Source organism: Trachypithecus francoisi, unplaced genomic scaffold (genome assembly GCF_009764315.1).
Source record: "Trachypithecus francoisi isolate TF-2019V2 unplaced genomic scaffold, Tfra_2.0 Lachesis_group1, whole genome shotgun sequence".
NCBI lineage: Eukaryota > Metazoa > Chordata > Mammalia > Primates > Cercopithecidae > Trachypithecus > Trachypithecus francoisi.
In genome coordinates this window covers 96,438,257-96,454,128 of record NW_022681454.1, presented here as the reverse complement: position 1 = coordinate 96,454,128, position 15,872 = coordinate 96,438,257, and the positions used below count along the sequence as shown (strand labels likewise).

At 32.4% G+C, this 15,872-nt stretch overlaps 1 protein-coding gene and 1 long non-coding RNA gene across 2 annotated transcripts in view; one reads left to right on the top strand and one right to left on the bottom strand.

Annotated features, from left to right (window-relative positions):
• Positions 1 to 15,872, bottom strand: part of LOC117085694 — a 56,498-nt gene that overhangs the window by 16,663 nt on the left and 23,963 nt on the right. The gene's annotated exons all lie outside the window — the stretch shown is intronic.
• The window catches only part of STPG2 (sperm tail PG-rich repeat containing 2), a 683,119-nt gene that overhangs the window by 645,364 nt on the left and 21,883 nt on the right, over positions 1 to 15,872 (top strand). The window lies entirely within an intron of this gene.

Here is a 15,872-nt window from a genome sequence, read left to right as displayed (position 1 = left end):
TTGAGCATTGACTTTACACCTGTGACATTGAAAAATTCACTTATTAATTGTCGTGTCTTTTTGTAAGCTTGTTTTATTTTTCCACATAGACTTTTATTTTGTCTGTGAAAAAAGACAGTTTTACAACTTCTTTTTTTTTTTTTTTTTTTTTTGAGGCGGAGTCTCGCTCTGTCGCCCGGACTGGAGTGCAGTGGCCAGATCTCAGCTCACTGCAAGCTCCGCCTCCGGGTTCCGCCATTCTCTGCCTCAGCCTCCCGAGTAGCTGGGTACAGGCGCCGCCACCTCGCCCGGCTAGTTTGTATTTTAGTAGAGACGGGGTTTCACCGTATTAGCCAGGATGGTCTCGGTCTCCTGACCTCGTGATCCACCCGTCTCGGCCTCCAAAGTGCTGGGATTACAGGCTTGAGCCACCGCGCCCGGCCCAGTTTTACAACTTCTTTTACAATCAGTATGCTTATATTTTTCTTGTCTTATTAAATTGGCTAGGAACTCCAGTGCTATATTGAATAGGAAATGTAAACACAGGCAACCTTGTCTTGCTTCTCATTTTAGGGCAAGAACACTCGGTCTTTCATCAATAAGTATATTAGTTGTAATCTTTTCATATATGTCATTTATCAGCTTGAAAATGAGTCTATTTCTAGTTGGCTGCTAATTTTTATCATAAATGTATTGAAATTTGTCAGATTTGTTTTGATATCTTTTAAGATAATCTTTTTTTTTTTTCTTTTTTAATCTATGACTATGGTAAATTACACTGAGTGATTTTTCAAATGTTAAACTATTCTTGCATTCTTGGACAAACCCCATTTAATCATAATGTATTATTCTTTTTGTATGTTATTCAGTTTGATTTAAACAGTTTTGAAAAAGAGTTTTGGATCTACGTTAATAGAAGATATTGGTCTCTAGTTTTCTTCAATTATGATGTTCTATCTGGCTTTGGTATTGAGGTATTGCAGGCCTCTTAAAATGAGATAAGGAAGTCTGTCTCCTTTACTTTTGTAAAGAGTTTCAGTAGAATTGGCTTTGTTTTCTCTTAAATGTCTGATAAAATTCATTGCTGAAGCAATCTGTGTCTCCCGTTTCATTTTTTTTTTTTTTAATGGGAAAGACTTTCAAATGATATTCAATTTCTTTAGTAAACTGGGCTATTCATGTTAATTCAGTCATATGGCGTGAACATTAGTGGTTTGTATCTTTCATGGAATTTGTCTATCTTTTATATATTGTCAAATGTATTAGCTTTGCGTAATTTTCCCTTATTTGTCTAATATCTATAGATCCATATTGAGGTTCTCTTGCTTTATATTATTTTTTGTCTTTCCTATATTTTTGATCAGTTTGAAGTTTGTCAATTATACTGATCGTTTCAAATAACCAGTTTCATTTAATTTGCTAAGTATATTTTATTACAAGTGTGCAAAATAGTTTTTCAGCTCTATGCTTATTTGTGCAGCTTCCTGGATCTACAGAATTATAGTTTCAGCAAATATGGAAACAAATTATCCATACTACTTCAAAAGAATAAGCTGATTCAATTGTAGGAATCACTGTTTCCCTTTTCTTGAGTATCATAGTCCTGTGCCTTCTGTTCAATAGCTGAAGACTGTTGTTTCATATATTTTACCTAGTTTACTAGTAGTTGAATAAAAGAGGGTAAATTTTGTCTTTGTTATTCTGTCTTGATCTATAATGGAAACCTTAATCTATTTACATAAGTCACAGATACCCAATTCTAAAATCTTCCTAAAGACTCTAAAATCTGATTAGTGTAGAATCTGTGAAGCGTCTTACAGATTCCATTTGAGAAATCTAGATGCTAATCAATTCTACAGCTATTTCTATTATGCAATCTAATATTTAATATAGAATGTCAGATTCAAAAGGATATTTATAGTACACTAAATTATTTATCTTTATGTAGTATTCTATGAAGACTATTTTAATCGGGATTTTGGATAGATTTTGAAAGCTTTGTATCTTTTCTTTTATACAGAAGAGTTTGTACTTTATACCATTTATAGTCTGGTGTGTTTTGCTGAAAATAAGGTTGTCATGCTCAGTGTAATCTGAAAGATATTCAGAATAATCTTTCTCCCTTAACTTTAGAGTTGACAAAAATCAACTGTGTGTGTGTTTATATATATATATGATCAGTGATTTGGCAAATTAGCAATCTCCTTATTTATTTTAAGTATTTTAATTTCTGTTTGAGTAATCATTATTTATGCCTAAATGTGTGTGTGTGTGTGTATACACACACATAAACACAAACATATTCTACTATATATATATCCTTCTAATAGTTTCAAATTTTTTGTTTTTATATTTAATTATTTAATCAATCTAATATTTGTTTGAGTCTGTTTGTATGCTGTTGTTGTAGGGCAAGTATTATTAATGTGGATGAACAATTGTCTTTGCATCCATCATCCAATTACTTATGCCTGGTCTTTCATATATAATGTCCACACACATGCGCACACACACGCGCACACACACACACATTCATATATATTTGGCTTGGTTTCTAGGGTTCATTTTGTGTTTATCATTGGGATACTTGTAAATCAAGTTAACAAATTAGTAATGTATAGTAAGTCTAGAGATACGGTTGGCAAGCCCTTCCTCATTTTTTTAGTCATTTGAATTATTAGGCAATCGTGGTAGCATAATGAAATTAAAATTTTAACAAAAGAGAAAACCTAACAAATTTATCAGTTACTTAATTTCATTAAAACTAAACTATAACCAAAGGAGTACAAAAATAATTTAAGAGTAGCATTTAAAAAACAATCTACCTAATTTAGAGACTATGTTGAAATAATTTAAGATTCAGGACAAAATGGTATAAACATAAAAACAAATACTGCCCTACTAATTGGCGGTCATCAAGGTTATCATAAGAAAATTACAGTGATCCTCTCTTATTAATTTTTCCAGTTCATGTTTCAAGTTGCTGCCCTTTTAGTCTATCAGAAGTAAAACAATCAGGTCACTGTAAAAAGTAAGAAGTCTCAATTTATTCCTAAACCCTCCATTTTTCTGATTCCAGTGTGCTTTTTAAACATGACTTTCTATTAGTTCATTTTATATTTATAATTTTAGCTTAATAAAAGTACTTGTGATTCTCCATACTAGTTGACTCAGTATTTCTGCTTTATTTACTTTGCATATTCTGTTTACTCTGCTTTGTGTATCACTTACTTATCATTTCCAAAATCAATCCATGCTTCAAAACCCAGTTTAAATGTTAGCTTGCCTGTCACTCCATGCAGAAATATCAGCAATCTCCTTTGAGTCTCTGTTTAACGTTTTCATCCTTTATATCATAAATGTATTAGTTTCCACCTTGTATTATTACTTATGTGATAGCTTAATCTCTTTAGTTAGACTTCCTGTTCTTCACAAGCCTTACTTGTGTATGATGCATTTTTATTTTGTTAACATGCTGGTTTTTATCATACAGTAGGTGATTTACAAATATGTGTTGAATTAATGTAAACTAGGGATAAGATTTGTCAAAGGATATAGAGAAGAAATAGTAAATAACGACAAAAACAAGGAAAGGAGGAGGTTTTAATCATTTAAAAGCAAAGACAAGCTATCATAAAGAACACCTGATGATTGAGGATAGATTAAAATGATATAAAATTTTTCTTTACATGTTTTTCTAGGAGGATAAGGATAAATAAAACCCTAGAATTAATGGCATCCACTCAGGTGATTAGGAGTTTAGAACTGAAAATTGGAAACTGTTATACAAAATGATAAATTGTCATTATAAATGACCCCTGTGTCAGAGAACAAATGTAACTGGTATAAATTAATAGAAATAATGACAGTTACTATAAAAGCTACTGTAAAATAAAATAGTAACACCAAAAAATTCCAATAATAGTTAATATTTACTGAGGGGTTACATACCAATATGTACATGCATGTGCACAAACATCTATACACACACTCAGAGGACTCTAATAGAGTAACTGTTCACAACCCAGTGACAGGACCTTGAAGTTGTTATAGGTTAGTCTACTCCATGTTGGTGATTCCCTAATAATATCTCCAATCTGGCTGTAGTTTTGTCCCCAAACTCTGAAATTAATTATCCAACTGTCTGTTTGATATATCCATTTGAAGATGTCATTTGGAAAAGTGTCAGGTGTCTACTCATGATTAGTAAATATTTACTGAATCAAAAAATTAATGATATTTGCAACGAAGTAGCATTTATTGTTGGGATGAAAGAAAATATTCCAATGTAACTAATTGCAATAGTAACTTAAATGATAACAACAATGTAATTATTTTAAAGGATGCTGCAAAACTGCTTCCAAAATTCAGGGACCTGTCCTAATAATTAGCTCAACTAAAATATGGTTTGAGAGCACATTAAAACAATTTAAAGACTATATGGAAAATGTTCATAGCAAGCACAATAGTAAATGTTAAAACACTAATCTTATTTCCATTAAAATCTGGATGGAGACGGTGATATCCTCTTGAATCGCTGTCATTCAATTTTGTTTTAGAGATTTTAAACAATGTAATGTGGAAAAATAATCAAATAAGCAGAAAAAATGTTAAAATGTGAGATATAAATAACATGTATATGGCAAGAAGAAAAAAAGAAACGGTATTAAAACCATTAGCATTAGTAGGAGAATATTGCAGTCAGTGGAACAAGCTATATATTGAAAAATTTTTTAACGTTAAAATAACAAATTAGGACATTTTGATTATGAAAAAATAACTAGGCATTATAATGTCCCAAATAAAACTAGATATATTAAGAAGTAAATTTACTAAGTTACTGGATACATATGAAGAAAACTATAGAAGTTTGTTTCAGGATACCAAATAAAACCTGCACATATATGGAAAACATGCCACAATGCTGTACAGGAAAACTGAATATTATTCAAATATTTACCACATTATAAATTAAATACAATATATTAATTCATAAATTCATTGATTTAACAAATTTCCTAAGTGCCCACATGTCTTTGGCACTAGGTATACAGGCATGAGAGAGATGGACAAGATTTCTTCCTCCCAGAGCTTACATTCTAATGGTACAGAGAAAAAATAAGCATATAAACAAGTTAACATTTTTTTTAAGGTAGTAGTAAGTGTTGTAAAGGAAAAGAAACCAAAATCACACAGGAATGAGCCTGATGGTGGTGGTTGGCTGGCCTTTTAGGTAAGCGGCCAGGGAAAGTCTCTGTGAAGAGGACCTTTCAGGAGAGGCATCTAAGCAGTCAGGGGTCATTCCAGGCAGCAGTCTGAAGAAAAAGCCTCTGTTCAACAAGATCAACAAGTGCAAAGCTCTGAGGTCAAATTATTCATGGTATGTTAGGGGAGAGCAGAGCAATAACAGTGAAGCAGCGTGAACAAGGGGGATAGTATGACAGGAGATGAATTTTATGGAATAATGAAAAGAAAACCTATGTAGGACCTGTACACACATACCAACCATACATATGCAATATGCAGTATACAATATTATATGGAATATAACATATATACTATATGGTACATACATAATGCATACCTATTTTACATATATGTATATACGTGTTATAACATATATACATATATGTTAGAATAAGTGAAAACTTTTTATAAACATTGTATACATATACACTGTAGTTAAAGAGTGAAGATTTCTAAGAAATACCTAATATACAAATATGCAGTTCATTGTGGAGAAAGGGTAAATGACCTATAAACATTAGGAATTTAAATTATTTAGTAGAGAAATATTAATCAAAACAATTATATACTGCTTTCATCAAAAGTTAGGCAAATTAAAGAATGAAAACATTAAGTGCTAAAGCATTTTTGGAAAAACTATTTAGTTGCCTCCAGCAAAATCTATGTTTTAGAAACTATCCCTAATAATTAAATTATATATGAGGATCTATTTTCAAAGATGTTTATTCAATATTTTATAAACAACACCCTCTTATCCATAGGCAAGATTTGAATAAATTACAGTAGTATATTTTTGACAAAAATATGCTAATTGAATGAATAAATTAAGAGAATGAATTAATCCTATATGAATTAACTTGTAGAGAACCATATATATCACTAAGTAAACAAGCATATATAAAGAATTATATATACTACATAATGCCATATATTATATAAGTTAAATCTTTATGTGTATATTTGTTTTAGTAAGAGAACAGTATGGGTGAACCCACACAAAAAGTTATTTCCTACCTGCTAGGTAGGAATTTTGTATTTGAGGAGAGTCAGTGGTTTATTAACTTTTAAAAATACAGCTCTGTGGAGTTTTTTTCTACTGGTTCCAGTGAGCATTCTTTTTTATAATTTTATAAAAATTCAGTAAAAGAAATTAAAAAGAAAGTACTGACATTAATATAGGCTTTTCTCTCTAAAAGTCATAAAGGATTCTGGCTAAACCTCCTCCTTCTCTGTAACCATCTTCCTTGTCCCTGATATATACCAAGGGATAGTACGGGAAATTTGCTGTTCATGCAAGCAATAAGTGAGTATATTGTAGAAAAATTTAAAATCATGTTCAAAGCCACTAAAAGTCAGTTGGAGTATTACCACCATGAGCTGGCAATTCTAAGCAATATTAGGGATAAAACGACCATCCCATAGGAATGCTTACTATCCGCCCCCCAACCTCCACAGTTACCACTTTTTCGTGTTTTCATTTCAGCCATGATCGTTGTTTTAAAAATGGAATGGAAAATGCAAGAAAGCCAACATTTTTACTATCTTCTGGTCTTTTTTTTTGTTGTTGTTGTAAACATATTTTGTTTTCTAGAGCAATTTTATGTTCACAGAAAAACTAAACAAAATGTATGGAGAGTTCCCATAAACTCCAGTTCCCACAAACAGACAACCGTTCAATCAACGTCCTAAACCATAGTAGTACATTTATTATAATCAATAAACCTACACTGAGACAACAACATTATCATCTAAAGTCCAAAGTTTACATTAGGGTTCACTCTTGGTGTACATTCCATGGGTTTTGACAAATGTATAATGACATGTATCCACCATTGTTGTATAAAATAGTTTCAGTGATCAAAAAAACCCTCTGTTCTCCACCTCCTTCCTCCCTAACCTCTGGGACCAATGATCCTTTTATTGTCTCCATAGTTTTATCTTTTCCAGAATGCCATATAGGTTGAATCACATGCAGCCTTAACATTTGACTTCTTAGTAACATGCATTTAGGGCTCCTTCATGTCTTTTCATGGCTTGATAGCCCATTTCATTTTCTTGCTGAATATTATTCCATTATCTACATGTACCACAGTTAATAATTAGGTAATAAAATAATTAATAATTAGTTTATCTACTGAAAGACATCTTGGTTGCTTTCAAGTTTTGGCAATTATGAACAAAGCTGCTATAAACATCTGTGTGCAGGTTTTGTGTGGACATATTTTCTTCCTGAGAGCAGGCCCTGCTAAGAACAGAATACTCTAACATGTTTCAAAATGGTTCCTTTTCCCCTTTCCCTGCTGAAAGCACTAGATGTTTCTCCAGTATTCACTATGAGAACCAGAGGAAGCTCCTGGAGGTGAAACTCACCAAAGTTGGGGGATGCCCACAGACTGCGTCTCCCTGGAGTTTTTATCTCTTAGACTTGTCCACACTGAGCCTCCAGCAATTCATCAATTACAGGTTGTCCTACTGTAGTACTGGTTCCCACAGAAATTTCAGAATGAATTTCTGCCCCGCTAAGTTGCAGTTCTCTGTTTCTATTTATCTCTTCAATTTATCTCTTCAGTTTTCTGGGCAGTAGTTTGTCCTGTGACTTCAATTCTCTGATGAAACTAAGAAGAGGTGTTGATTTTTTTATTTTTCCAGTTGTTGTTGGGATGGAGGAGTGATTTATAAGCTTCTTACAAAGTACTATTTACACTCAATATACACATATATGTTCTCAAATAAATCAGCCTTCATGTGATTTTGTATGATGTATATTTAAAACTAATTTGTGAATTTGAAAGAAAGAAAAAGACTTATTTACCATTGAGATGTACCTGCTGTGTAAAAATTTATTTTTGAGTCATGTGAAACTGAAGGGATAGCATTACTCAGATAAATCTATAAACACTCAGAAAATTTTTTTTTCAAATTCCATTCATATTGTGTTTATAATATTAATCCTTAACTCATATAAACCTATTCTTGGAATATTAAGTTTTATTTTTCCAAACATTGAAACATTGACTTAAAATGAATTTTGGAATGAGAAGACAATAGGATGAACACACAATTGCAGCTTTTCTGGGAGAAAGTTGAGTGCTGATCTTTTTTGCCACTTCTATTTAGTTCCTCCCCTAAGATGGTCCCTGAGGCACATTTTCAGAATATCTATGGATCTCCAGAGAAGTATTTTGGTATTTTGCTGCAGATAAAATGTATACCATATACAAGAATCACTTCAATTAAAGTATTCTAAGATTGTTTGCAAAACACTGAAATATTAGCAGTAGCATTATTATTCTAATAATATGAATATGACTATTTTTATTGTTTCAACTAGAGATTGTGGTCAGGAGACATTTACTCAGATAACTGACACAGTTTAAACTCTGTGATAATCAATATATTGTATATGATATAATAATATATAACAAATTTATAAAGATGCATGTTTCACCATAAATCAAGTACAGTAGCTCCACACCACTTGTCTATGGTTTCAGTTTCTGCAGTTTTAGTTACTTACCCACAGTAAACTGTGATCCAAATATACTAAGTGCTAAATTCCAAAAATAAATAATTAGTAAGTTTTAAATTGTCATTCTGAGTAGTGTAATGAAATCTCAGGTTGCCCTGCTCCATTCTGCCCAGGATCTCAATCATCCCTTTGTCCAGTGTATCTAGCTGTATACACTACCCACTCATTAGTCACTGACATTAACATCGACACTGCTCCTAATACCCAACCATCGATATTGTCATGGCTTGATAATCCAGGATCACCCAAAGCAGATGACCCTCAATCTGACATATCATCAGAAAGTCAATAGTAGCCTAGTGCTACAGTGCAATGCCTATGTCATTCACCTCACTTCACCTCATCACAATGCCTATGTCATTCACCTCACTTCATTTCATCACAATGCCTATGTCAGTCATTCACCTCATTTCATCTCATCTCATTGCATTTTATCATCTCACATTATCACAAGAATTGTGAGTACAGTACAAAAAGATATATTGATGGAAAGAGAAAGACCACATTCATATAATTTTTATTATAATATTTTGTTATAATTGTTTTATTATTGTTGTTAATTTCTTATTGTGCCTAATTTATGAGTTAAACTTTATCATAAGAATGTGTGTAACAACAACAACATAGTATATACAGTGTTTGATGTCATCCATGATTTCAGACGTCCACTAGAGGTCTTGAAACATATTCCCTGAAGATGAACGGGGACCACTATATATTAAACATTGAATGTTGTATAATATATTTTGAAAGATAGTATAATATATTTTAGGAAAAATATATACAGTACCAAATTCTTCCTTGCAAAATAATTTTTCGCCCCACACTATAACAACACAGAAAATGTTTAGTGAAAATCTTTGAAAATGTAGTACAAACCAGAAAGGCAAATGTGCCTCCAGTCTCAGTCTGTCAACTGTGTTTTAAAATCACCCAACTCTCATTAAGAGGATTCATCTATCATATTTCTCTAATCTCAATGCCTCCTTACTTTATTTTATTGTTAATTCTCTCTCTCCTGAGGGAGAAGGCTGGAATTAAAAATCAGAAAATAATTGTCCTGAATCTGACTTTCATTTTATTTTATAAGATGGAAATAAACATAAACCATCTATAATCATAGCTCATCATATGCAGTGGTTTCAGTAGGATTCATTGTTACAGAAGGATATTTTTTAGTCGTGTAAATTTCTATTTCTTTATATACACATAGCTCCTAGAAATAAGACATGCTCAAATTAAAATCTCTTTAATTGTCTGTTCATTTGCTTACTGGTCCTTTATACTCTCTCCAATCATTCTCTCACTATGTCCTAACCTGCACATAAAACAAAACCTTTTTTTGGCACACATGCTCCCACTTGCCTTTTTGACTTCTTGACATGGAAATTTCTGCCTCTGTGTTTTAGTTTCTGTGTCTGTGTCTTACTGTGGCATTTCTTCAGATTCCCTTTTTGGCTCTGTGAGCTTCGTCTTTCTACTTGGTTTTGCTTGGGTCTCTGGTTTTTGTCTTATTTGACGTCTTGGGTCAGAAACAACTAATTTTATATCTCATGAATCTTAGATTCAAATGTACAACTGCTGCTCTCTTCCTTATCCTAGCATCCCTCAGACATATTATACTCAGAATGTCCAGAACCGAATCTAATATCTTCCTCTCTGATTCTGCGCTCTCACTGTACTTTCTCTGTTGGCAACATCCTACCAGTTGTATTTGGTTCCTTCTTCTACATTACTACCATTAATAATGGGGCAACCCAATGTTTCTGTCAAGCCGATCCTCAACATTTTCTTCCAGCTGTTACAGATTAGCTTGATCAATATTCCTTCATTTCTGATTTTGGTTCATTTTATTCCAAAAAAAAGTAGAGAATGACTACAGTTATTTCAAATCCAAATTATTTAGCATGAACTCAGTTCTTTAATATATTAACATGCATTTTAAAAAAATTATAGATGTCACTGGGTTGTTATTTTAGAAAACTGAGCATTCCCTTTAGCCAATAAACAGGTGGATTTTAATAGCACTACCTGAATATCATGATGGCACATCTTTGCCTGAGTTTAAAACAAAATGCTTCCAGATATGTGAGAGTATTACCAACCTTTGTTTTTGTCATCTATATTTCATAGAAAAGTGACAGCTAATTCAATTGTATAGATCAGCATACTATAATATTTTGAAGGAAGTAAACTTTGGTTGTATGTGGTTTTTATTTTGGTTCTGTTGTAGTTTTTATATCTGTGTGGAAAGAGAAGCCAGATGGTCACGGTGGGAGAGCTCGTGTTTCTTAGTTATCTGTGAGAAACCTTAAAGTAGCCTGACTAAATAAAACTGCTTTTCTCAGATATCTTTTTCTTCATTTTCCCATTCCACTGCATAGGCCAAATCACTATGAGGCTATTTGACACATGGAAGAATTTTCTCTGACTAGGGGAAGGAAATAGGATTCATCTGAACTGGAAGGGAGTTGACTTGCTGTTCTATAGTGTTTATAGGGCATAGGAAATTGTAATAGTCTAGGGATTCTGTTTACCATGACCACCTCCAGAAAAGCTGCTCGGACTGGTTATTACCACTTTTAAGTACCTTCTGAAAATCAAAGGTGCCAGATACAGAGCTTTATACGGTAGTGCATGCAATACATTTAGGAATGTGAGAAAGAAAATGGAATAAAGCACAAAAGGAGATGACTGATGCTTGTAGGGAGCTCTCATTTAGGTGACGTCAGTTACAGCAATCTGTGCAATTAAGCTCATTTTCAGATAGCATAGAAGGCACTAGAGTTTTCCTTTCTTCTTGATGGTCAATCAGAAAAGAAAAGAATGTGTTTATTTTTGATTAATTAAAAAAGAAACAAACTTGGTTGGGCACAGATATGGATTTTTAAAATCCAAAGAAATAACTTTCCGTCATTGCTTTCAAAGACTAATAAAACGTAATACACAAGTCACTGTCACAAATATTTGAAGAAACCATTACACTTGAAAAAAGTTTGACAAATATTTTGTGTACTAACAATCTCTTAGAGTCTTATAAAGTTTAATTTAGATATAGAAGCTTGTCTTTTAGTTTTTGTTGTTTAAACAAGAAATTAATGATGGAATGTTAAAGTATAATTTAATCACTGGATTAATCTTTATGAGGATATGTATCAAAATCTTTAAACATTTAATGCCTCTCTTTTTCCTATCAACTTACTCTCTTAGAGATAATATAATGTTTATTCTCTACAGTCTATGTAGTATGCCACGTAAGTACCATACGTAGGAGCAAATCCATTCTTAATGCAGTAGGTAGAGTCCTATGCCATCTTTTTTTTTTTTTTTTTTTTAAAAAGGAAAAGCAGCTTTAAAAACTCTATCAGCCATATTCTTACTCAAACTATGAGATGACTTATAGAGTTCCTGGCAGTGTTCCTTGCTCTCTATCTAATTATTTTTCATTAGCCTACTCTGCGTTTGCATTTATCTCCTGATCCAATCAACAAAACAATCTAAACTTTTTAGCCTATTTGCCTACTTTCTCATAATGTTTTTTCTCCATTTCCATTTTGAGTATAGTCAGTTAACAGACTGGTTTCTTTTTCATAGGTTTTAAAAATAACTTTATTATTAATATGCCTTGTGGTTCATATAACATGAATACTGTATGAATGTAAAATGAATTCTTGAACTCATTATATATGTAATTTATTTTAAAGTTGAAAACTTCATTTGGTGAATCATCATCTGGTTATTCTGTTTTACTCTTGCCATTAGTATTGAATGATGATGCTTGGGATTTTCTTTTCTATATGAATAAAGGAAGAAGAGTATTTGATTATGGTAATATATGATTAGGAATTTATATGCTTTTTACCCAATTTAAAATATTAAAATCATCAAATTAAAATCATATACTTTTAACATTTTAATTTATGAATGATAAACCTCTTTTATAGTTGCCATGAAAATGAAAAATTTTCGTTTTGTAAGGTTTTAAATATAATCAGATTTTGATTGTAATAATGTCAAAGTAATGTCTGGTTAAGGCTTCACCAGAAGATAGGGTTAAATTCAGTGGCTATGCAATTCTTGTGACCTTTTTCAGGTGCTGGAGATAACTTAGTCATTTTCCATTTCTCAGCTATAGTATTTCTTTTGAATGTTGTGAACTTTTTAAAAATGTCACTAAAATGTTAACTATTTTTTTCTTCACACATTTCTCGGTTTTGACTATAGTAACTTGGGTACTAGAAAGTCTATTGCAAATATCTTTAACAAACTCTATAACTATTTCCCAACTTGTAGGTAATCCTATTTCACACTTGAATGCATGATATATGGCTTCAAATAATCTATGATCCAGTTTTCTGAAATGACATGGAGAAAGATCACTAGTTTCTTTTTCTAGTATTCATTAATTTACCAACTTATTCAAATGGCTCATTTTTTTGTTCTTACATTTCTGCTATGCTTACTTACATTTTGGATGATTTTGATAAACTCTGGGAAGGTGTGAATAATATAACCATAAACGATGGAAGAAACTCACAAAAGAAAAATGTAATAGACTTAGTCATCTAAAAAGTTAAAACTTTTATATGAAAAATAAACACTTAAAATCCACAGAAAGAAGTAGAAACAGGATATTAGTAAATACCACAGATAACTAACAAATGTTGATCAGTTGCTATGTCCCAAGCCCTCTTCTAAGAACTGCTCATTCCCATTAATGGAAAAGGAGGCTGAGTACCTAGCCCCATTCACAAAACTATTAAGAGGCAGTGCTTGACTCTAAATGTAGACAGTATAGTTCAAGAAAACATACTCATCTTAACCATTATCACTAAAAGTTAAGTGATTAGGGCATATCTAGATATTCAGAAACAAAACTGATGCAGATATATCCTAATTTCTATTAATTACACACTCATTAAGGCTGTATAAACACAAACATTTCTATCTCAGACAAATAGACTCTGTGGCCTTGGTGCTACGAGTTGGGTGTGGCTGGATATTTGGAACAGAAAAAATTCAAATGATAGGCTTGAGTAAATCATAGGTATGGATATACTCTTTACTACCTTTTGGTATTATAATACATAGATATAAAGGATTTATTTAAAACGCTGGAATCTTGTAGAAACAAGCACAAAACTTCTCTGTAGGGCTATTTTTGGTTTTGAACAAATTTTTCTTTCCTAAACTCTGAAAATGAGTTAACAACAACAACAACAACCAAAAAGTTACAAACCACTGTGAAGAAGAATAAACACATGTAAACAACAGGAGATTTAATATACTCGAGAACATTACAGTTGACCCTCTGTTTCTGTGGGTTCCTTATCCACAGATTTAACCAACCATGGATCAAAAATATTGGAGAAAAACACCAAAAAGTACAATTCAACAGAAAAAATGATACAAATAAAATATACAGTATAATAACTATTTATATAACATTCACATTGTATTAGGTATTATAAGTAATCTAGAGATGATTTAAAGTATATGAGAGGATGTGCATAGGTTATATGCTCGTATGATGCCATTTTATATCAGGAACTTGAGCATCTGAGGATTTTGGTATCCACTGGGGTTCCTGCAATCAATCTCCTATGGATACAAGAGAAGACTGTACATGATAAAAGAATCTGATAAGAGATTATGAAATACATGATTAATATGATTAAACAAATGATATAATAGAACACAGAATGAATAATCGGGAAAGCACATATACACAAAGAACAGATATATTTTTCAAATATCCAAATAGACTTCTGGATTCAGCTGTAATATATAAAGAGCTTCAAAGTCATTACTCTTGTCTTTACAATAAGAAAAATCTGGACAAAATGAAAAAAAATGACTTCACTTGGACTCATCTAAAAACAAGTTGCAGTAACAGCCATGATTTTGAAATCCGAACAGAGACAAATAGAGATTGATACAGCAAATTAGATCAGGAGTTGAAGCCATTGGATCCATCAACTGGGAGGAATAAGTACAATGGTAATTTTGACAAATTGCTGGAGGCTGATCCAGAACTAGCCTGGGAATTAGAAAGCTCCAGGCTTTCTAACCCACATATTCACGTGCTTCCTCTCTAGTAGCTCACCAACAAGTTCTTGTAGCGTGAATCCTGGAAAGGTTCCTTCAAGGGAGAGAGGAGTAAGCATTATGAAGTAAGATTGTAACCTTTTCCAAAATAAAATTCTACTCTCTGGGGGAAAGAACTTAACCTAATACAATTCTGAAACTATTCCAACTGAAGAAAACAGAGGCACAGAAAAAAAATAATGACTTTTTTAAGGGTGCATGTGTTGAGTACTATAATTGAGTGGACATAAATATGCTCTTTTATGACTGTTGATATATACCTATGCAAGAATACATTTAGATTTCTTGCAAATATTCTGATAAATAATAATTCAGTTCACCCACTAGTGACATGTACCAGGCAAGTACCAGTGATAGGGTAAATAAGTATGTAAAAATATAAGGAACATTTGGGAGGCCAAGGCAGGCAGATCACCTGAGGTCAGGAGTTGGAGACCAGCCTGGGAAACCTGTGTCCACTGAAAATACAAAAATTAGCCGGGCATGGTGTTGTGCACCTGTAATTCCAGCTACTTGGGAGGCTGAGGTAGGAGAATCACTTAAACCCAGAAGGAAGAGGTTTTAGTGAGCCAAGATCACACCACTGCACTCCAGCTGGGTGACAGAACTGGGTGAATTGCTGATGAGGATGAAGAACAACACTGACTGTAACAGAATTAATTCCAGAATGAACAGTGGCACCACTACTAGTTTGGAAGATAGTTTGGCATCTTCCAAAGTATTAAGTCATCTCTAGATTACTTATAATACTTAATGCAATGTAAATGCTATGTAAGTAGTTGTTATACTACATACTTTTATTTATGTCATTTTTTACTGTTGTATTGCATTTTTATGTTTTTCCCCCACATATTTCACAAACTTTGTATAAAATTTCTTACAGAGCTAAATGTATCTTTACTGTATAATCCAATGACTGTGTTCTTAGGTGTTTACCTAACTGACTAGAAAACTCATGTCCATATAAAAATCTTCATGCAAATATTTACAAAACTTTATGCAAAATTGC